The sequence below is a fragment of the Marmota flaviventris genome, chromosome 6 (genome assembly GCF_047511675.1).
Source record: "Marmota flaviventris isolate mMarFla1 chromosome 6, mMarFla1.hap1, whole genome shotgun sequence".
In the NCBI taxonomy this organism is placed as follows: Eukaryota; Metazoa; Chordata; class Mammalia; order Rodentia; family Sciuridae; genus Marmota; species Marmota flaviventris.
In genome coordinates, this window is record NC_092503.1 from 107,509,208 (window position 1) to 107,533,911 (window position 24,704).

Below are 24,704 nucleotides of genomic sequence, written 5' to 3' on the forward strand. Positions count from 1 at the left end.
CATGGAGGCCTGACACCTTAGGAAGTAGCCACAGGCCTACAAAATAGGTATGAGCCAGATCCAACTTTTAGACCTGAGTTTAGCAGCCTCTAGTCTATACAGATTATTTAGTAATCTTGTTTAATTGCAGATTCTGACACAGTGGATCTGGGATGGAGTCTGAGAGTCTGCATTCATAACAAGCCCCCATAGCAGTTCTAGTTCATCTTTGAGTAGCCATATCTCTCTGGCTGAAAAGTAGGAGATAGATTGGCAGGGAACACGATTGGAGACCTGAGGGGGAAGCAAGGAGACAGCAGTTGGTCTCCACTGAGAAGCTCCATAGAATTGTCAGTAGATTCTTAAAAACAAAGATGCCTCTACCTCAGCCCAAAGTGAATCAGAATCTCTAAGTGTGCAAAACAAGGGTTAGGTGTGTTATAGGATATAGGTGCTCAACACATGTCTTGCCGGGTAACAGAGAAGATGGCACAAACTGCATTTTAGTTTTTAAATTTGCTTTACTAGAAAACACTGGATTTGATTAATAGTAAAAATGGTAAACAAAAACACTAGTATTTCTAATCTGCAAGTGTCACTAAAAGCAAAACCATTTCTCAATCAGTGTCTAGGAGCCTTTTCATTTGCCTTCCATACAAGCTTTTGAGCAATTTTAGACTAAACCTACCCTGTTTGTTCCACATTCAAGTTGATACTGAAGTGATTGCACAACTTCCTATGAATGTGTTGTAATTCAAGTAGAAATTTTCATTGTGCAGCAAAATGTTTTTTCCAGAGAAATTGAAAAGCTGATCCTAGAAGATTCTATGGAAGTACAAGGAACCCAGAATAATCAAAATAATCTTGAGAAAGAATGAAGTTGGAAGACTCATACTGCTTGACTTCAGTTAACACTCCAGGGCCAAGCAATGGGAAAAGAAAAATCTTTTGATAAATGGTGCTGAGACAATGAGATATTCACATACAAAGAAATAAAGTTGCTTCTCCACCTCCCAAATATTTATTACTCTAAATTTCCTTTGAAAGTTTTGCAATTTGAGCCTTACATTTAGGCCCAAGACCCATTTTGAGTTTGTATAGGGTAGACTTGTCAAAAAATAAGCATATATGTCAGAATTTATTTCTAGACTCTCAGTTCTACTCTAGTGCTCTAGATTTCTATTCTTGTGCTAGTACCACCATAATCTTGGTTATTTTAGCTCTATAGTAAGTTTTGAAATTAGAAAGTATAAATTTTCCAGGGCTGGGGTTGTGGCTCAATGGTTGAGCATTCGTCTAGCATGTGTGAGGCACTAGGTTCAATCCTCAGCACCATATAAGTAAGTGAATAAAAAAATAAAGGTCCATCAACATCTAAAAAAAATTTTAAAAAAAGAAAGTATAAATTGGGGTATATACCCACAATAATGAAAACATTCAAATAAAAATGTATACATAAATGTTCATAGAATCATTATTCAATGGCAGATGAAAAATGGAAACATCCCAAATACCCATCAACAGATGAATGGATAAATAAAATGTGGAATATCCACATAATGAAATATTATTTTATAATGAAAAGGAAGGAAGTACTGAGACGTGATTCATGGATGAATCTTGAAACATGCCAAGTGAACAAAGCCAGTCATAGAAGATTGGATACTTCCATTTATGTGAAATGCCCAGAATAGGCAAATCTATAGAGACAAAATGTAGATTATTAGTTGCCTAGGGCTGGGACCTGGGTGGGTAGAGGAAAGATTGCTGGTAAGCACAGGACTTCTTTTTGGAGTGATGAAATACTTTAAAATTAGATTGTGGTGGGTAATGTTTTCACAACTCTAAAATATTCTAAAACCACTGAATAGTACATTTTAGATGGATTCAATTTTTAGGTATGTGAATTATAGCTAAATAAAGCTATTTGTTAAAAATAAACAACTATTAGAAGTTTTTTTTTTAAAGAACAAAAATGCAAACTTTATTTGCAAATTTATGTATATAATTCACTAACTTGTCATTGGCCACTGAAATCTGGCAAACTCTCCGTGACATGAATCCTTATGAATTTGGTTAAGTGCACTTGAATTCCTATCTTTCTGGTAGATGTGTGTCAATTTGCAAAGTAGTTCACCAATACAGAGGCTAATAAGTGAGTGATCTGTATTACTATAGTAAATAAGAGAGGGGTAATGTAAAAATACTTACAGGCTTGTATGAAACCCAGGGAGCTCTTTGCTTGTATGAAACCCGGGGAGCTCTTTTCAGGAGCTTGAACTGCCTGGAGTATTGTTGTGCTTACACTATGGAAACTGACCCTTCCTTCCTCATGAAAGCTTGCCAATTAAGTTCAGCTTCCCTAGGTATCTGGTGGAGTGGGATTGCCGCTGTACTTCATATCAAAACTCTTTAGCAATTCTACCTTCTACTTCAGTCCTAATGTGCCGGACCTCACCAGGTTCTTTCAAATAGTATTTGATTATTTTTTAAAAATTATTTATAAATTAAATTAAAAATTTAAATTAAATATTATTTAAATTAAAAATTATTTAAATATTATTATTTTTAAGAAAACAGTTTTCAATCCATAGGCTGTGAAGAAGGTCAGCTGTTTAGTAGTCACTTAGACACAGGAGATGTCTGACCTCCGTGGTGTGGTGGGGAAAGCATGGGACCCTCTCATTCAGAACTGGCTGTGAGATCTTTGGCAAATTCCTTAACTTTGCAGAGCTTCTTTTTTTTTCTCATTAATAAAAGTGGAATAATAATCTCATTGATTAACTGGAATAATTTATAAATCATCTGATATAGGGTGATTAACTGGAATAATTTATAAATCATCTGATATAGGGTAGATTCTAAACAACAATGACAAAAAGAACAAAAACATCTATAGTGCTTTCTCCTTGTCTCTCCTTCCCCCCCCCCCCCCCTTGCTGAAAGCAAGTATCTATATTTATGATCTCACTGATCGGAAAAGCCTTCTTCCTTACCCTCTCCCCTCCCCTCCCTTCCATCCTCTCTTCCTTTTCCTCTCTCTTTCCTTTGCTCCATTTGTCTCCCTACCTTTCTTCCCATATATATTTATCAAGTGCCCTTGTATATGCCAAACACTCCACTGGGCCCTGTAGGGAAAAGACACTCAGTGCTCCTGTCTTCTTGGAGCTTCCTTTAACCTTTGAACACAGACTTGCACTACAGAATTGCACAGACAACTCTATAGGAAGCTTCTGGGACTTCGACTTAGACTGGGGCTGCATTCTTGGTTCCTCTTGTTCTGAGACTTCCAGCTTCTTAGACTGGGCACTTACTTGTTTCTGGGGCATTTTATCCTGCAGACAGCCATCATGGGATTATCCAGCCTCTGCTAGTATAAATTAATCTGATAAACCCTTTCTTGTAATTATATATTCTGCTTCTCCTGATGCTAATAGAGGAGGTGACATTTCAGCAGAGACCTGGCATAGGTGAAGAATCCAGGCATCTGAGGATCTGGGGAAGGGGGTCCACACAGACAGCAACACAGCTTGGCTTATGTGAGGAATAAACAAGAGGAAGATGCTGCTGGTTTATGAAGTATAGCAAGTAGAAGAAGATGAATTTAGTATAGAAAAGTGCTAAGTTGGTTAGAGTTTTCTGGGATAGGGTGAGGAATTTGGATTTTATTCCAAATACAAAGAGTTGAAAATTGAAAAAAAAAAATTGAAAGATTTTAAACAACAAAGATGGTGCAGCTTAAATTTTCTGGAGAGATTCCTTTAGCTCTATATGGAGAATGGTCTAAATGAGACTGAAAAATGGGACTGAAAGCAAGAGGACCACAGGGCAGGCCACTGCAGAAGCCCAGATAAGAAAGAGTGGTAACCTGGTGGATTGTGGCCATAGGGATGGAGAGAAACGAGTGAAACCAAAGTTATTCAGGAGGGAAAACTGGCAGGAGTTGTCAATGTAGTACACACGAGTGGTGAGGGAACAGAAAGAGTCAAGATGGCCCTTGGAAACTGACAACACTGGTGTTGTAAAAGGGAGTGGGGTGGGGCCAGGTGGGGCCAGTAGAAGAGTGATACAAATTAAGTGTTCTGTTTGATGTATGTTTGAGATCCATGCAAGACATCCAAATATCAAGCAGGAAACCAGAGTTCTGTGACTTTGGGGTTAAAGTTACATATTTGAAAATCACCAGCACATGAGTGATACTTAAAGGTGTAGATAAGATCTAACATAATCTAAGAATATTAGATGAAGAGAGGGGCTCCAAGCCTTGAGGCCTTTCATTCCCTGGGATCTGGTAGCAAAGGAAGAATTAGTAAATATTTCTAGGGAGGAAGGATGGGACCTGGGAGAACATAGTCACACAAAAGGGAGTGGTCAGCCACGTCAGAGGACAGAATTTAAAGGTGTCTTTTACAAGCCATAACTGATGCCTAGGAGAGACTGCATCAGCACCCTAATCACTCAGAGAACTTAGTGTTCCATCTCCCTTTCAAAGCTTTGTAACAGTTACAGAGCAGCCTTATTTCACTGGACAAATACTTGCTGAGTAGCTACTATATGTTGAGTGAAGCAGGGGAACAAGGACTGAGTTCCCTGGTGATAAGGGACAAAGCAACTTGAGATAAGGGATGAAACTGGTGAGAAACTACAGCTGTTGGCATCAGTAAATTGCATGTGTTTGGGGTCCCATTCCCTCTGATACCCTATTATGTGTTTCCTTCCCCTAATAAAAGGTGTCTGACACCAAATTTCTTGACAAGCCATGAGGGCCAGGGAGTAACGCAACCTAAGGTAGGGACTTCCAGAATTTTTCACAAGTCAAAAGTGAGCTACTGGCATTATTTTTTTTAAAGAAGAATTTACCTCAAAAGGTCAAAACATTCTACCATATTTTGAATTGAAAAAAAAATTTTGACCTAAATAATATACAAGGCCATATAAAAATAAGACCAATCATTCTGATATTATAAAAATATTATTTCTATACTCATTGTAAGTATTAGGATCTGCTAATGGGGTCCACAATTATATGGTGGGTGTTTTTAGTGTTTTTAGTGTTTTTAGTGAGACCTTGTGACCAACTAGATGAATGTCAAAAATCTGCATGCTACTGCCCTTGCCTTACTCATGATAGGTCACAGAGGCCACCAGGGGCAATATTGGTCACATCGGCTTAAGCATCAGAACTAAAATTTCTGGCTAAGGTGACATCCATAAAGCCTTTTCTCCATAGAATAAAAGCCATCTCTAGATCAGGAAGGGATTTAGGAAACAATGAGACAAAAACTCATTTTATGTATGAAAATATTAACACCCATCAGCATTAAATTATTTACTTAAAAGTGACACTGAGAATGTTTTAATTCATCACTTACCCCTTTCCCATCCCAGCTAAGCCTCCACATACAGAGAGATGTGCAGTGTCTGCAAGTTCAGGGAACACAGGAGTGTGGGCTGAGTGGCTTTGCCACCCCCTTGCATACTTTTCAGTTGCCATTGACTTATGTTTGGGACAGTAGGATTTCATTCTCTTCTACCTCCTTCAATTCTAAAGATGACAGTAATAAACCCATGTAGGTTTTGTTTTAAGTGCTTTAACACATTTGGTCAATTTTTATTTTGTAGGGTAGGCACCAATATTATCCTGCTTCACAAATGAGAAAACTGAGACATATAGTAATCTATGGACTTGCCTGAGGTTACAGAGCTAATGGTGGACAGTTCAGGTGGTGGGGCTGCTGTGTCGTATCCTTATTTGCTGTGCTACAGTGCCTCCTGAGGGGCAAGTCAAAGCCATATGCAAAAGTGACTGAAGGGAGGTCTTCCTGCCTAGGAAATGATGTAGTTCATTTCAAACCATGGCTTATGAAAGAAGCAACACAATGAGGTGGACAGAATGGTTGGTGTCATTAGAACTGGGAGTGGCAGCAGGGAATAGAGTATTTGTTAATCAGGCATTATCCTAGGTGTTTTCTGGATATTATTTCATCAATCTTAATAACAAGCCTGAAATATAGGTGGTTTGCAAGAAAGGAAACTGAGGCTCACAGGCCTCAGTGAAGCATACTCAGACAGCTGTCTCTACTTCCTGTGGACAGTTGTAAGAGACAGATCAAACTCATTGCTTGATGGCATTACTGTCAGAGCCCTGATCTCAGGGAGGCTACGAGGTTCCCTGCATCTTGGGTCCAAAAGACAAGAATCAGATTCCATTTGTGGTTACCAGAGCATCTGTACCTTTCTGTCTCTAACCATCTTTTAGGAGATTTTTAAGAAGCCTTCTGGGGTGGGGGGACCATCCTTGCATCAGATGGTCACCACTAGGACCATCCTTGCATCAGAATGGAGGAGGTGGCTGTGCTGGTTATAGGATTCTAGCATCTCGACTGATGAACACCAGCTGCGTACCAATTTGTCAGGAGGCTTATGAAACCTTGTTCAGGGGAGTTCAGATTTCTGGATAGATCATGTTTTCTCTAAGGTGACATTTTGCTATCAGAGACCACCTGCCCAGACATTGCTGTGGTTCTCCTCTCAGCCTCTCCTGTGTACTGTGCAGTCTGAATGTGGGCCTGTGTAGCTCTCTCACATTGACTCTTGAATGGGGCTTACAGAAGGACTCTGTATTTCTGTCCTGGCATTTAGTATCCCTTCAACCTAGCCTCCCTCATTCAGAGATTTATCTTTTCTAACTTCTCTTGGGGATAAGGGAATGCTCTAGCTCAACTGCCTTGAGGCAGTTGAATCTCTATGAGGGATAAATCCATAGCAAATATTTTTGAACCTCTGATAATGCATGTGAAAAGGGTCATCTCTCTTTTTACAGAGTTTGTCAACTTAATTGAGAAAATAAGATATTGCACACAAAAAAATGTAATTGAGACTATCTTAAATGCCCTGAGAGGCATTAAATCACTTTAAGACCTAGCAGTTAGGAGAAAGTGGGTGTGCTGGACATTTTCCACATCTTTCTCAACAGATCCACTCTCTTTCATTCTCCATCCTGGAGGCTGACCTGCGTGGAGGACAGCATCATGCATGGGCTCTGGCTTCCAACTGGGCTGGACAATTTCCAGCAGGAGATTAGGGTATAGATGAGAAACGGGGTTGGAATATTTACTCCCTTGGCTTTCTTCCTGCCTGGCTTTCAATGGGTTTGCTATGAAGGTCACAGCTCTTGTCAGGCGACCTTCTCCACAGAGTTACCTGTGCCAAGTTCCAGTTACTGCTTTCTGTTTTTGCTCCTTTAAGCCCATGGAAGGTAAGGGCTGTCAGCATTCACCAAAGGCACTACACTATGCCTTGTTGCATTTCCTGAATTCTGCTGTCACCTTTGTCAACAGTCCATTTAGTAAATGTGCATCAAATAATCCAGTTTGAGCATACTGCCTGCTTCCTACCAGAACTCAGAACCCAAAAGTGGGCATCCTTCTAGCAAAGGGGATGCCATGACATGAAATCCAGAATGACTGAATGTAAACTGAGTTGAATATGAGAGACCTAAAGAAAAGGAACTTCAGGCCAGATCCTGCAATGCTACCTCAGGATAGCTGGACTTCATTTCTCCCAGTGTGCTATGGGAAACATTGACAGTTTCTGAAGGGGGAAGTAAAATGATTACAAGGCTGTCACTTTTAGAGAAGTAATTTTGCCACAACATAAATTGTCCTTTGTCCTGGGGCAAAGGACACCTAAGGGTGAAAAGAAAATAGAAGACAAAAGAATGCATATATCCTGATCCAGAAAACCCATTTCTAGATATTTAAAACAAATAAAAAATAATTAAAAACATGCACAAATACTTTGCTGCAAGTATATTCACTGAAGTATAATTTCAAAATTAAGACTGATAAACAATGCAAGTTTCTTGTGGAAATATTATATTGCCTTTCAAGCTGATACTGTAGATCTGGATATGTTGCTTTGATAAAATATTAGTATTCTATTGCTTAATGAAAATATAACTTCTAAAAATGACCAACAACTTCAGTGTACATGCATGCATTTGTTTATGTGGAGAAAAGCTTCAGAGAACGTACATTAAATTAGTAATAAACACCATTTTCCTAAAATGAGTTTGTATGATATGTATAAACAAAGAAGCGTTTTGTGACTATCAAGGACACAGCCTTGGAAGGCCTCAGTTAGGGTGTAACAGTAGAAACAGGAGGAGCCAATGAATAGCCTTGTGAATGTGGAATCAAGTAACTCAGCAACCAGATAAAGGAGTTGGATGACTGAATCAATGCCACTGAGAGAAGCCTGGGAGTCTTGGACTCAGCACAATGCCTCCTACATCTTGACTAAAGTCAGCAGGGGTGTTTTCAATGACCTGGGTAAGGAAAAATGTCCTGGCGACTGGTTTGGCAAACTAGGTCATGGAGCCCAGTGACTAGATGCATACAAACAAGGCAATTATGACATCCACAGCTCAAGAGTCCTTCAGTAAACTAATTTCATAATGTCACTGCTAATGAGGGGTGAAGGCTCAGCCTAGAATTGGATAATGAAATTTGGAATTGTCTAAAATATTGAATAAAAAAAAATCCTTATCTTTTCTCTGCTTTGGAAGCTAAGAGGTATATCTATCCTGGACCTATTGTCCCCTGAACTTCACCTCTGAACTCATGGAACTCAAAGTATATTCTCTGACCATGACATTATACCTCCTCATGCTGTCACTCTGCCTCCAGGGAAGTTCTTCCAACCTACTCAACCCAGCAGTACTTTCAGTTCTTTGCAAATATTCATATATTCATGTACATATTCACATATATAAGGCACTAGTGTCACATCAGGACAGCTGGACTTTATTTCTCCCAGTATACTATGGGAAACATTGGTAGTTTGTCAATGGGGAAGCAAAATGATTACACATCCATCACATTTAGAGAAGTATTTTGCCAAACAGTATTCTACTTTATAGGCATTATCTCTTTTAATCCTTACTACAACCTTAGGATGAAGGTGCTATTATTTGCATCTTAGAGATTAGGAAACTGAGGTGTGTGACTTGACCGAGGCCTTAGAGCTAGGACAGGTAGAGTTGGACTCAAGGCCAGGATGTTCCTCTTAATCTAGAAGAGCATCTAGAAGACTATACCGGATTGTTATGCACTTATTTCATGAGGTGGGGCCATGGAGGACCCCCACTTTCTATTTTTACTATTCTGATTTGTTTAGATTTCCAGTAATATGAATTAACATGAGTACATTACATCCTAACTACAAAAACTTATCTTTTAAGTTAACAAACTCCCTCATTTTCTTTGCCTTGGGTCAATCTACTCTCCCAGTTTCTAATCCCAGAAAACTCTCTTCTGTGATCTCATTCCCAGACTGATCAATGTCACCAGGAAAAATGCATCACCACATGATCCAATTCAGGATGAACAAGTGAATTCCAGCCATCATGGCATAGGTGAGGTTAAGAAAGCTCTGACCTCCTGGAAGGTTCTATTACCATGTTTCAGATTTTTACCCTCCTCATTCTTTTTTTTCCTCAACTACAGCCAGATTCTCTTTCCTTTCTTTCTCCACACAATGTCTTTAAAAATTGTATCCTCATCTCTACTCCTTTTTTCCGCTTCCTACATTCACTCTCATAGACTAATATGTTAATTTAAAGGCCACCAATGGCCTCCCAATTGCTAAAGCCCTCTCTTCCTTTTCCATCCACCCTATTGAAACAGCAGTGTTGATCCTACTTGCCTTTAAAAGCCCCTTTTCGTTCTTGACATCTAAGAGTGTCTCAAACCCAATTTCCATCCTCACTTTGATCAGAATTGAAAATCTCACTAGCTCTTCTTCCTCCAACTTTGCCTGAATGAGGTGGCCTTAGAGTTTTTCTTTTTCTACAAGCACTTGTTAATCCCACACACTAATAAACAACTTCCAAATAAATAACTTCTTTCTCCACATTGATCTTCAGACTTGTATGATTAAGGACCTATGAGATGGTTCTGACTAGAGATGTGACTGCTTGGAGCAGGTGGGAGTCCCAGGCTGGGGGACACATTCCTATTTTGTTGTGTTTGCCAATTTCTGTGTATGAAGTCTCCCACTACAGATGATTTTAAGCTTTCAGTGTTTCATGGCGTTCAATGTCTCCTCCTAAACTCATGTTAAAATACAATTGCCACTATAACAGTTTTAAGAGATAAGGCCTTTAAGATGTGATTAGACCATGAGGGCTCCACCTCGAGAATGGATTAACGCTGTTATCATGGACTGAGTTCCTGATTTAAAAAAAAAAAAAAAGGATGAGATGGGCCTGATTTTTCCCTTTCTGCCTACTGTGTGCTCGCTTGTCCTGCCATGTCATGACACAGTGCAAAGGCTCTTGCCAGATGCCAGTGTCATGATCTTGGACTTCCCAGGTATTAGAACCATAAGCCAAATAAACTCATATTGATTCTAGTTCATCCAGTCTGTGGTATTCTACTATAATAACAGAACACGGACTAAGACACATGGAAGGGTTGGGGTTGTGGCTCAGTGGTAGAATGTTTGCCTGTTACATGTGAGGCACTGGGACTGATCCTCAGCCCCACATTAAAAAAAAAAATAGACATATAAAAAGGGGGTGTTTTGCCATCTACTAAAAATAAAATATTAAAAAATAAAATATTTTAAAAGGCACAATGGGAAGTCACTAAATGCAGACTGAGTGCCCAGGTGACCCTTTTGAGCAGATGGAAGTTGACATCTACCACTGCTTCTGCCTGTGTGTCCGAGGGTAAAAGCTCTCAAACATTGCTTTTACCACATGACAGGAAATTAATTTTACAACAGATACATACATATATATGCAATAAAAATACAAGTTTGTGGATCAACACTTTACCACATGTGATGTACTTTGAAATTTATCATGTTTCATTTCATTGGGGGGCGGGATAATGCCTCAATGAACCACATAGACTTCATAAGCTATTAATGGCCCAAGGCCTACAATTTTAAAAAAACATCATCCTTGGAGCTTTAAAATTCAGTATATGCAGAACTGCGTTTGTTACCTTACTTTGACAACCTGTTCATTTTCCTTGTTTTCTTTCATCAACTAGGGGCTTCATCATCTATCTGATTTCCCCAGCTAGAGATCTCAGGGCTATATGGGACTTACTCCCCTTCTTGATCTTTTGTGTCTGTTTTTGCCTGGTTTATATTTTCAATCTCCATTCCAATGCCAGTATTGTGGTTTACATCATTACCTTTCACTTAATAGCCTCCTAATTCATTGCTTTTTTCCCCTCAATTCATCTTTTTTAGTATAAAATTATTTTCTAAAAATAAGAATAATACTACACTTAAAAACTCTGATATGCCTATAAATCCTTATATAATTTACTTATATGCCTGTAAGTTTTTTCATTCATTCTGTAAGCATTTATTGGGTGACTGTTAGTGTTAGGCTCTATACTGGATGCAGAGGAATAAAACATGATTCCTGTCCTGGAGATGCTCACTGTCCAAACTCAGCCGCATTGCTTAGAGGACTCTTCTAGTAGCTCCAGCTCACCCTTTCATTCTTACCTTCTTCTCTGCCTCAACCATATACCCAATGCCATCATGGAGACCTGGACATTCCCCAGGTGTGCCATTCACTTTGAGGCCCATGTGCCTTTGATCATGCAGTCCCATTTTCTACAGAAAACTCTCTTTTTCTTCCAGATTAACTCTTACTGATTCTTTTTTTTTTTTAATTTTTTATTGTTGGTTGTTCAAAACATTACATAGTTCTTGACATATCATATTTCACACTTTGATTCAAGTGGGTTATGAACTCCCATTTTTACCCCGTATACAGATTGCAGAATCACATCGGTTACACATCCATTGATTTACATATTGCCATACTAGTGTCTGTTGTATTCTGCTGCCTTTCCTATCCTCTACTATCCCCCCTCGCCTCCCCTCCCCTCCCCTCCCCTCTTCTCTCTCTACCCCCTCTACTGTCATTCATTTCTCCCCCTTGTATTATTTTCCCCTTTCCCCTCACTTCCTCTTGTATGTAATTTTGTATAACCCTGAGGGTCTCCTTCCATTTCCATGCAATTTCCCTTCTCTCTCCCTTTCCCTCCCACCTCTCATCCCTGTTTAATGTTAATCTTCTTCTCATGCTCTTCGTCCCTACTCTGTTCCCAGTTACTCTCCTTATATCAAAGAAGACATTTGGCATTTGTTTTTTAGGGATTGGCTAGCTTCACTTAGCATAATCTGCTCTAATGCCATCCATTTCCCTGCAAATTCTATGATTTTATCATTTTTTAATGCAGAGTAATACTCCATTGTGTATAAATGCCACATTTTTTTTTTATCCATTCGTCTATTGAAGGGCATCTAGGTTGGTTCCACAGTCTTGCTATTGTGAATTGTGCTGCTATGAACATCCATGTAGCAGTGTCCCTGTAGCATGCTCTTTTTAGTCTTACTGATTCTTGAAAGCCATTTTCTTAAGTCTTCCTTTTCACAAATTTCTAGTCTTCAAAAGTTTTAAATATTTATTCAATGTCATCATGCATATAGTTCAAATTGTTCAAAAGTACTAAAGTACTAAAAAAGAAAAATGAGTCCCCCACTTTAGCCCACTGTAACCCTAACCCCAACTCCAGTCCCATTCCCCAAACTCTTAATAATTTATGTTTTGGATTTCTGGTGGGTATTTTCCTATTTTCAAAAGATCCTGATATGTCATTATTTCTTGGTGCACCATGGTAGGCCCTTCCTACCCAATTTCTTCTAGGCAAATCAAAGATTTAGCTCACATACGTTCTGGCCCCTCTACTCCTGACAGAGATCCCTCTCTATGCCCAGCCCCCAGTGTTCTCTCCTCTGCAAAGTTGCTGCAGTATCTTCTGATTCTCTACTTTCTAAACCGAGCACCTTAGTAACTCAACCTTTTCTCCCTACTCCTACATCCTGCTATCTACTTTTACTTGCACATTTAAAAAAAAATAATCATTTTTGACTAACATTTTGCCTATAGTCACATTAATCCTTCTTTGGCTTGTTTATAATGTGATTCTAAAGGTTATAAACCAACAAGCAGTGCTGCTATGATTAGACTGCATAAAACCTGTTTCCTGTAGCTGAGCACAGTCTTCTGATTATACTTCCTTCTCTGGGCCATTTGGAGAATATTCTTAGATTTCAGGTTGAAATGGGGTCTCCTGTTTGAGATACTCCTGTAGGTTCAGATCAATCCATCATAAGCTGCATCAGGCCTTTTCTGGATGTTTTCCTCTTGCAGTACCTGGATTTAATTTTAAATGTATACTTTAAAGTGGAAAAATATAGTCCCAATTTTTTTCTTTGCATTCCATCCCCATGTAATAATCTCAAGGATTTCCATTTACCTCCCCGAAGCTTTCCTACTCCACTCAAGGATGAGCTGCTTCCCAGACTTACGCACAACTGCCATCCTGGGTCTTTACTCTTCTGCTCATTCTGGTTGGAGCAGTTTTTTTTAATTAGATCCCATGCAATGGATCCCATCCTTGGTTTCCACACCTTTCCTAGGACAATTAACTCACTTCACTGAACACCCACCTTTCTGTATTTACCTAGATAGGGTAGCACTTTGGGTTTTTTAAAATTTCCTTATCCTCCAGACATGAACTTTTGTCTTATTCATTTGTGAAATGGTACCTGACATGCAGTTGGCCCTCAATAAACACTATTTAAATAAAACCCCACTGAATACATTATTGTATTTATATTCAATATATTGAATAAAGCAAAAAGCAACCACTTTTACTTATACTAAATAGTAAGTAAGTATTGCTGTCAGTGGAGATACGGGTAGAAACTAAGAGGTAAGAAGTAGCTCAATAACAAATCAACTTATAAACACAACTCCACTTTTTCTTTACCACATAAAATTTTAAAATAACCCACATCAAATTCACCTTTAATCTGCCTGTGTTGACTTGTCTTTTTGGAATGTGAGGAATATTCTTTACTAATTCCATTTATTAGGATTGTCAGATATTGCAGGAAGCCCAGTTAAATTTGAATTTCAGGTAAACAACAAATAAATTTGTCGAGTATGTTCCAAATATTGCATAAGACATACCAAAAAGTTATTTGTTGTTTAAGTGAAATTCAAATTCAACTGACAGTCCTGCATTTCTTGTTTGTTTGTTTGTTGTTTGTTTGCTAAATCTAGGAACACTACACTGGACATCTCCTCAAGTTATTAACCTAACAAATGCCAATCACTCTGGGATTCCCTTCCCGGAAAAGTAATCTGATGATTGAAGGAGATGGTATGTTGCTGGCAGTAAGAGAGGTGAATAAAATATTTCATTATTGTTTTCAGGACCATTCCTCAAAGCCTTGAAAGTCTCCAACTTCTTGGTCTGGTCTTAAGATCAATCAAAGATGGGCCTTAAGAGTTTTCTTTGGTGGGGTATAATGTACTCTTTGAAATTAACATTCTGGGGCAGTTTTATCACAGGCGGCTCTAACAGGAAGTACAGTGAAATTGTCACTAGGCTGATACAGTTTTACCTAAATTTTCATTTATTGTTATGTTTAAATAAGTCACTGCTTCTTTGCAGCTATTAATATTAGATTCCACATATTGAGTGAATGTTTCCCATATGCCAGGTTCTGTCCTAAGCATTTCACATGTAGTGGCATTTCATTCTCACAAGGTACTTCTGACTGACTACCTGTGTTTTACAGATGAGAAATCTGAGATGATAACAGACTTGCCCAAGATCACACCACTGAAAAATGAAACGAGCTACAGTCCTCGCCTTCTTACTACAGTGCTCAGAATAAAATTTACTAAATAAATAAATAAAATGTCATCTCCAGTTCTGTCAATTTGCCAATGACAAACAACTATTTTAAAAATACAAAATTTTAATAACAACACACATAAATCTCTATTTTATCCGAGTTTCTGACTAAAGCTTTAAAAGCGTATGCTTTTATCAGAAAGTGGATAGAGGAGCCAACATTGGAAAATGAAGGAGTTTCAGTTAAATCTCAAATAACTCCGGGTTAAACTGGGCTGTATTGTAACATGTCCCCTTATAGCACCATTTTCCCCCAACTCACAAATGCATTTCCTTGGCACAAAGAAAGGAGACTGACACCACACACCACAGCAGGCTTTCCAAGCTGGAGCCCAGTCCACACAACTTCCAAACTGGCGTTCAGTGTGCAATGTATGTACAAGCGTGATGCACCGTGCATTTCAGATGACAGATGAGCGCGGAATCATTTAGTGATCTTTGTGAATTTAGAGAACAGATGAAACTAGCAAGACAGGCTTGATGTGGATGAGTTAAGCAGGAAACAGACCTAATGAGAATCTAGTGTGTGAACAGTACGTGGAGAGCTTAGCACTGTCGGAGGCACTGCGGGGACCCATCCCGAGGCGGGGGAGGCTCCCGGGGGGTCCAGGTTGCGGGTTCCCCAGCAGGAGAGAGTGCAGAGTGCACCCGAACAGGCTCGCAAGCTGAGCTGCAGCTGTTTGTGCGAGGCCGGCGGTCGCACGCTCCTCCCCGTCCCTCCTCCCGCCACGCCGGGGGGAGGAGAGGGTCGGACGATAGGGCCACGCAGAGGGCGGAGGGCGCAGTGACCACAGTGACAATGGATGGCTAGAGGCTAGTAGTGCTGGCGGCGAGAAGCAATCGGATTTGGTGTGTCCTCAGTCCCGTCTGTCTGCCCAGGGATCCAGGTTTCCGCAAGTGGCACAGCGCAGCGCCAGGTGAGGGGGGTCCCCAGGGCGGGCAGGAGCCCCAGGAGAAGCGCGGGAGCATTCCTCTAACGCAGACTCTGGCTGCGCTGGTGTGGGGAGCCAGGACAGCCACCCGCTCCGGCGGGCTAGGGGGAGCTGCAGAGCTCTCCAGGTGGTCCTGGGCTCAGTCCCTGAAGCTCTAGCTAACAGAGCCAAACTTGTTTCTTGAGGAGAGTGGCAGATCCCAAGCCTTTTTCAGAGGAAGTAGCCCTGAGTATATGGTGCTAAGGGGGAGAATCTGGCTGGGCGAAGCGGGAATTAGAGGAGTTTTTTTTTTTTTTTTTTTTTTTAAATCCACAGATCTCCTACCGAGACAGGCCCGCGCATACACACACTCATACACCTTTCGGGAAATTTTTCTTTTGGAGCCCATTTCCAAGAAGCCGCTGTAGGAACAAAGTTACAAAAACAAAGCAATACAGCCCCTGCCTAGATCATCCCACTCCCTTCCAGATAAGATAAAGGTGTTTTGTTTTGTTACCTTGAGTCAGAGATGAGGCTCATTTTGCAAAAGGCCAATCAAAAACAGATAATAGAAAACATTGTCTTCTTCATTATCTCCTGGAACTTTTGATGGAAGTTTCTGTCTCCCCATCTGGAAAAGTTTGGACTTTCCTTCGGGCCTGTGGATCTCAGAATTTCTGCACAGGTGGTAAAGGAGGAAGGCGAGTTGTATCTGACTCATACATAGGGACTTGCCACCTAAATGGTGGCATACAGATTCAGGTTTGGGAGGCATATGTTAACAAATCAGACTTGCACAAATGACCTTTGACCAAATTAGAATGCTGAACTAGGAATCTGGTATATGAGTAGGAGCTGGAAAATGTATCCCCTGAAGCTTTAACAATCTTGGAGGCTCAGGGCATTAAGTATTTGGGGCTAACACTGAACTTGGGGATCAGGGCATTAAGTATTGGACTAGTCAGTAAAAAGATGGCCTTCTAGCCATGAGACACTTCAGAATTTCCAGCATCCAGGCAGATTTTCTCACAGAGGAAATTCTGGTGACCTTGCAGAATGTGGTCCTGTAGAAGCCTGCCACTTAGCATTTTCCAGCAAGCCACCTCAGCACCAGGCCCTTGGGTACTGAGGGTAGTTTCCCTCCAACAGAGGTTTGTGCACAGGAACTGCTGCTGGCCTTGTGGCTCTTTCTTGACCTGAGCACATCAGACTCAGAGCTGCCAGGACAGTCAAACACCACAGACTGTTGCTACCAGCAGAGCCACTGAGTACCAGAGCTAGATAAGAGGTTAATCTGATTCTGACTTTCATTTCGCAGTAGAGAAATTCCTCTCTGAGGTATGAAAGGTTTGGCCAGCGCCCCAAGACTTTCTCCTCATACAGAACTGTCAAATCAGGGCAGCAGTTTCTTCATTTCCCCTCTGTGCATTGGTCCCAATGAACATGCAGAGCCCAAACATATTTTCTTACCTGGTTCTGTTTATACACAAATACAATTTATACCTCTCTTTGAGGTCTTTGTGGTTCTATTGGCATAGAGCATTAAGAAAAGGGCCAAATAGGTACCTGAGAAACTAGAATAGGAGCTTCTGAGAAGGCCAGATGAAATTTAGGAGTCCCCTTAATCTGTATTTTTTTTTCCCCAAAACCTTCAAAGATGGGTGTTTTCTTGAAAAGAAAGATGTTTCTTTATACTCTGATTTATCTTAAGCCTGACCCCCCCCCCACCCCATGATTCATGAAATTTGAAAGACATTCAGATTGACCCCTGGAGATACTGAGAAGTTTTGAGTAAAGCCAAGCGTTGAAGAGAAAGTACCCTCAGTCTTAAAGAAGTTGAAGGGGACCATTTTGTTCTAAAGTCATATTGTTCCAGAATTCTGGTGTAGCTTTGTAGTTTGAAGGCATGAACAGAGGATTCTCACTGCCTTGCCCCGTTAAGCCATATGCTTGTGATACGCCCTCAAAAAACAGGCTGATAAATATAGGCTTATAGTTTTTTTTTTTTTTAAATAAGCAGTAGTTGAGAAGAAAGAAAACATTTTCTGTAAGAATATTCATTGAATTAAGTAAACAGCTGATTCCTAGTAAAACTGTGTTCAGTCATTTATTCATGTCAAAAATATTTATTGAGCAGCACCTATGTGCCAGAAACTTAGTATAGAGCAATGAGTAAGATACATAAGCTATCTGCTGTCACGAAGTTCACATTCTAGAATGGACAGATGAGCTAGATGAGTTCATGTAGTGGTACACACCCTGAAGAAAAGTTGAGTGCTGTGGTATAGTGATGTTTGGGGCAGTGGTGGTGGAGGTGATAGTAATGGTGGTGTGCATATTCAACAGGTGGGAGGGACCCTTTTTCTTGGATTCAGTTTGGAGGAGAGACTTCCTTGATGGACTTGAGATGAGATGAGGCCCCAGGAAGAAAGGCAGATGGTTCTGGCAGAAGAATCACAAGCACAAAAGTCCTGGGAATAAATGGCATGTATGGGAAGCACAGTTGGAAGGCCAGCATGGCCCTGGCTAGGCTAGGGAGAAGGAGACTTGGAGGAGTAAGGAAGCAGAAGCCAGGTCATGCTAAGTCTCACAGGCTGGAGCAAACCATTTAGAGTTTTTTCTAAGCAAAGTAGAAGCCAAGAATGGTGTTTAAGCAGAGGCATCATATCACAGATTCATGTTTTCTATGAAAGCACTGTGGTTGCAGTGTGGAGAATGAATTCTAAGGAAAGAGGAGGAAGGAGACCAGCTCTAAGTTTATTGATGGTGACCTAGTGGAAGGTGACAGTAGTAAATGGGCATATGCTCCTTTTTTGGAGCTACAGTGGGAAGTTAATATTTCTCTGTCTCAAAGCCCCCATCCACAAATGGTGCTGGCATTGGTGTCTAGACCATTTATCCTGTAATGACATATAAGCAATACCCTTGGTAATTTGGGTAATATAACATTTATTACTATTTGCTAATATTGTGTTACTTTGAATGATCTGTGCTGCAGTTTTACAACTTGTTCTAATAAATTTCAATGCATATTTTTATTCTGCTCCATAAATATAACTTGTTATACATAGAAAATATTCTCTGTTCAGAGGTTTGAAAACCCTTAACTAAGAGTTACCTATAAAACTCACCATCATAAAATTTCAGTATTATTAATGCTAAAAACAATAGCTGCCTACATTTTGAAAGTTGAATGTGTTTGGGGAAAATTAAAAATGGGATATTTGAAGCTGGGCATTGGAAAAATATCAAAATCTCTTTTTTTCCTTTGGACAGATTGGCTTTTGTCCTGGCTATGGGTGCACAGATATCTGTGAGCGCAAAGATCTATAGATAATGGAAAATCTACACATGGCAGCAGAATTTCCAGAGAGGACTGTGGACCAGAGTTGAATAGAACTGTTTCCCTTAGTGAAGCTTCTCTCTCACAGGAGGCTCTTGAACTTTCCCTAGTTGATCTCTGACTAAGTTTTAGAGAATTAGGGAAGAGTTTTGAAGTTGTTTACCAACTCAGATTGTGGGTGACCTTCTCATGACAGAACCTAACTGCCACATGAGGCAACCCCATGTCTTTTTTCTGACTCACTTTCATGTGCAACTTACAAAAATAAGATGTGCCTTTTAGAAGAAAAGAGTTCTTCCTCATTTACATTGTATGCAGTGGAAATTTTAACTCTTTCTGATTTAATAGCCTTTGGCATCATTTGCCAGATGCCATTGGTTAATTATGGGTCACAGTGTGTCTGAATTTGAACTTGAAGTGACCAGTCTGCTGATTCAAATTGCTGACAACGTGACAGTAAGTCTAGAATCTGTTAAATTTCTGTTCTGCCAAATCGACCACCTGAATTAGATGGTGGCAGAGGGATATCCTCAAGGGACATGTTACAGCCTCTCCATAAGACCCTGAATCTATTTTTTTGATGCATGTAATGTTTTGAAATGCTCAATTAATTGCAGTCCTTTAAAAATCACTGGTTATTACATACAAATGTAGCTTTCCACGTTCTCTTGAAAACAATGAGATCTAGTATCTTGGAGTTCTCATTCTTGCATGAAAGTTATCAACTGCAGTAGAGGGGCAGTTGCTCCTTCTGCATGGTCCAGTTGTACAGTCCTCGTTCCATTACTTAGGCTTGTTTGACTCATGTAAGTTACCTATTGGCTGGCCCTTGTAGACTTTTGATTTTTAACCTCAGGTTACGACTCTCTAGTCCAACCTGACCTTTCTACTTCTACCCTCTTCCAATGCAGGAATTCCTAGTCCTATATCCCTTCTGGGAGGCCTTAGACTTGCGCTTTGCTCCTTTGGTCAAGAGAAGAATTGTTGAAGAGCTTCCATTAATGGAGTTTAATAATCTGGGTGCACATGGGACATGTCGAAGACCTTTTGCCTAGAGCAGTACCTGTCACGTGCCATCTGGACTGTACATATCCCTCAGTTCCTTCTGTAGTTCTTCATGGGACCTGCTGTCTTGTTCTGTTATCACTATGGTTATTGCTGGGCTATTGTCCTTTCATATGAGTCTGCATTTGTTAAAATCCTTAAAGCCTTAATCAGTGTGATAAGATGTGGTCTAACTGGTACAGAATATGATGGGAGGGTGGCCTCCCTTTCTCCAAAATGTTAAAATGTTACACTTTTGTTATGCAGCTTAAGACGTCTTTAGTTGTTTTTTTTTTTTGGTTGTTATTATTAATCCATTATTCTTTTGACTTGTGTTTATAGCTTATTTTCCAGTTAGATTGTTCCTGATCATTTGCAGCAGAACTCATCACTGAACACTAGCTCACAACTAATGGTGATATTTGCTCTTCCGGGTGACATTGTCTTCAACATACTTGGTTGCCACATTAGGGGTCACTACTGGTATCCAGTGGATAGAGGCCAGGAATTGATAAACATCTACAACCCATAGGGAAGCCCCCCACACCATGAATCATGAGTAGCATGAAGTGGAGAATCTTTGCTTTAGAGTCAGGGCCTAAGTTCACATCCTGATTTAGGCTGCTTCCTCTATCTATGACCTTGGACATGTTATTTAACCTCTCTGCCTCTGTTTTCTCATCTGTATGTTGAACTCTGAGGACTAAATGAATGTGTTTATATAAAATGTTTAGAATGGTATCTGGCCCAGAGTAAATTATCATTATTGCTAACTGCCATACACATGTAATCTTACTTTTCTACCTCATTTTACTGTCTTTGGTTTGTACATAACACATCAGATGAGTGAATTTGAAAGTTAGAACTTCATTTCTAATCTTACCTTTGTGGTATATGTTTGTATATTTGAATATTTTATTTATTTAAGACATCTTCCCAGAACTGCCTTCCCTCTAAGGCTCACATTATAGTAGTTTCCCTTCTATCTGTGGTTTCAGTTATCCATGGTTAAAATTATGGTCAGGAAATAGTAAATGGAAAATTTCAACAATAAACTTCATAAATTTTAAATGGCATGCCATTTTAAAGTGTGTGCCATGGTCATCATTATGATGAAACCTCGTGCCATCCTGCTATATCCCACTCTGTCCTACCTGGAAACTGAATCTTCCCTTTGCCTAGTGTGTTCACACTGTATACAATACCTACCCATTAGTTACTTAGTAACTATCTTGGTTATCAAGTCTACTGGCAGGGTATTTCAGTGCTTGTTTTCAAATAACTTTTATTTTACTTTACAATAGCCTCCGAATGCAAGAATAGAGATGCAAAGAGGCATGAGAGCATAAAACACCCAGGACAGATTAACTCTGGTACTGTGTAGCAAATGTTGCAGGGCATGTAGGAAAACACATATATAGTCTGGTACTATCTGTGATTTCAGGCATCCACTGGGGGTCTTGGAAAGTATCCATCTTGTACAACGAGGGATTACTGTACCGTTTTTTCAGATTCATTATTTTCCCCTGTTTGGGGTTATAGGTGTCAAGTTTAATACTACAGTTCCCGTTTGAAGGACATGAACATTGAGTTCGTCTAGTAAAAGAGGATCTTGGTCTTGTTCAATCCCGGTTTCTCCCTTTACCCGGAACCTCTCTCCTCACAGCGCAGTCACTGGGGTCTCTTCTATATGACAGGCTGCTGGAGCTAGGCAGAAGCTAGTAATAGTATTTGAGTAATAATAGTGACATTCCTGTGAGGGCTGTAAGCCCATGATTAATGCTCCTCTTTGACAGATGAGGAGAGAGAAGCAAAAAAATGAGTAAGAACTCACTGTGTTCGCTAAGCCAATAAGTAGCAGATTCAGGATTCAAACCTTGGCAGCTGGAATTCAGAGCCAGATTTCTGAGTCTCTTATTCTACCACAGGGGAAATTTTCTCAAAACGCATACCTGGGACCTTATACCTACCATCATATAGCCATGAATGCATACAACTCTCAAAAGACCTGTTACTTTCACACTAATAATATTGTATATATGATGTGTGTGTGTGTGTGTGTGTGTGTGTGTGTTTCTTGTGCCTCTGCTATATTTTATTTGTTGAGGGCATGGATTGGTTTTGGCTTAAGTTTTTCATAATTTCAGGATTCCTGATCCATTAAGGAGAAGCCACAATTATTCCTTGGAAAAACTATTCTTCAGCTTATTGGGATATTAGAGAGTATTATATTATAACTGAGGTGCCCATGCTGGCTTATCTGAGCAGGCAGCCTTTAGGACTGAATCAGAGAGTAAGCTCAGGAACCCCAGTGTGGCAGCAAGCTGCACAGTGATCTTAGATAATGTTTATCCTTTATGGCCTTTAAGACATAAAACAGAGGGCATCTGGACATTTGTACATTGAATACAGGTGAGCTCCTGTTTTCCAGATGTGAGTAGAATTAATTAATTTTATTTTATTTGCAGCTTTTAAGCACTTATCTTATAAGTGACTATTATTAAAGTATTTTCACAATTAGGGGACTGCTTCTTATTTTGCTTTTTTTTTTTTTTTTTTTGACTCTACCTCTTTTCTGAGGTTGTGAAATGATTACACAACAGTTGTTATCAACTGTGTCCAACATAAGAGGACTTAGATACTTCTGCAAAAAAGTCACTTGAGTCTTACACTTTTGAGAGGATGTAAGATTAAGTTCTGATCTAACATGGTAGAAATAAAAAATGTTAGAGTTGATATTATGTTTTCCAGTTCCTAGTTTCAATATCAGCCAATATGGATAGGAAATTGATTTTGAAAAGAATCATATATCCTAGATGAAGATGGCACCTCAGAGTCTAACCTCACCCATGCATCTATCTTTTTACTTTAGCATTCCTAATAGTGAACCAGTGAGCAATGTTTGAATCCTTTTTAGGACAGGTGAAATAGACATTATAAATGACCTAATTATCAAAACATTGTTCCATTTATTGTCCAGGTATCTGCCTCCCAAAAGACTGTTTTGGAATGAAATAAATATTTCTTCCTTATTAAACTAGGATGCACTTGCTTCAGCCTTCTCTTAGACCAGCCTTCTCTTAACCTTGGCATCTTGACACCTGGGGGTATTTCTGTGTTGTGAGAGTTCTCCTGTGTGTGGTAGGATATTCAGCAGCATCCCCAGCCTGTACCCATTAGATGGCAGTAGCAGCCCCCTTTCCAGCTATGACAACCCCAAATATCAGCAGACCTTCTCTTCTGCCATCCCTCACCCACTTTTAAGGATCCTTGTGACTACATCAGGCCCAAGGGTTAATCTATGGTAATCTCCCCATTTTAAGGGCAATCAAGATTAACAGCATTAACTTCATCTACATTCTTGATTTTCCTTTGCCATGCAACATAACATCTTCACACATTCTAGGGGTTAGAATGAGGACTGGGTGTGTGGGGGGTGTGATCCCATTCTAAAAATTAATCAATCTTTCTTTTCTTCCTTTCTTCTTTCCATCCTTCCTGGGCTACTAGGACTTCAACCCAGAGGCACTTTACCACTGAGCCACATCCCCAGCCCTTTTATTTTATTTTATTTTGGGACACGGTCTGACTAAGTTGCTTAGGGCCTAGCTAAATTACTGAGGCTGGCTTCCAATTTGTGATCCCTCTGCCTCAGCCTCCCAAGTTGCTGAGATAACAGGCATGTGCCATCATGCCCAGAAAGAATATTTTATTTTCTGATTCTTTACTAATAACAGAAGAGTTGAGACATGTTTGCCCTTGTCTCTTGCCAGGAATGGATTTTGCTTGATTGGCTTGTTAGCTCTGGACAGAAATTCCAGATTTGAAACTGACATTTTACTATTTGTTTTGGTTTGCCTTTTTGTTTCAACAAAAGCAAGTAGTGCCTAATGAGAACTTAATAGTGATGGATAAAGGGAAATCAGAATTAGTGGTGGTCATGCTTGAATTTGGATCTCTCAGCTGAGATTTGAAGAGCAAGTAGGTTTCAGCAGTAGATATGAAGTCTACATTTAAAAAAAAAAGAGGTGATATCAATTTAAATATCTAATAGAATGTATGATCTGAGCTTTCACTTTTGATCACCTTCTCTATGGTTGAGGAGGCAAAATTGAAGAAAATTATTTTCAGTCTTTATTATTTAAAAAATGATTAATTTTTAGCCAGGTGTGGTGGTGCACTTAAAGTCCTCAGGGATATTAAGGCAGGAGGATCTCTGGAGCTCATTAGTTCAAGACTAGTTGGGCAAAATAGGGAGAGACACCCCCCTGCCTCCAAAAATATTTTGAGTGTATATTCCCACTGATTTAAAACATTAGAAAAGAGAAAATTAGATATAAGGATTACAAATTATTATTAGTTTCTAACTATATAAACTCTCCAATGATAAACTTTTCAAAAATTTAAAAAAACATTTATTTTGTCTCTCTCCCTCCTCTTCCTCTTCAATTTCATGTATCTTTTTCTGGGATCATGGAAAATTCTCTTAATTTTCTACATGATATTTTACTTTGGCCTAAACATAATCACTTCATGATCATACAAACTCTTAATAAAATGTCCTTTAAAATATTTATTAGTAAAGCAATACATTTTATTGTAAAAGATGTAAAACAATGA

At 39.6% G+C, this 24,704-nt stretch overlaps 1 protein-coding gene across 3 annotated transcripts in view; it reads left to right on the plus strand.

Moving 5' to 3' along the window:
* The window catches only part of LOC114095070 (platelet-activating factor acetylhydrolase), a 57,975-nt gene that overhangs the window by 6,090 nt on the left and 27,181 nt on the right, over positions 1-24,704 (plus strand). The window contains exon 1 of one of the 3 annotated variants that reach the window (XM_071613336.1): positions 15,590-15,703. The exons of 1 other annotated variant lie outside the window; for it this stretch is intronic. The gene's annotated coding sequence lies outside the window, so the exon portion shown is untranslated. Of the gene's footprint in view, positions 1-15,589; positions 15,704-16,173; positions 16,198-24,704 lie in introns of those variants that run through there. One more of the 3 variants, XM_071613337.1, reaches the window with a different exon arrangement.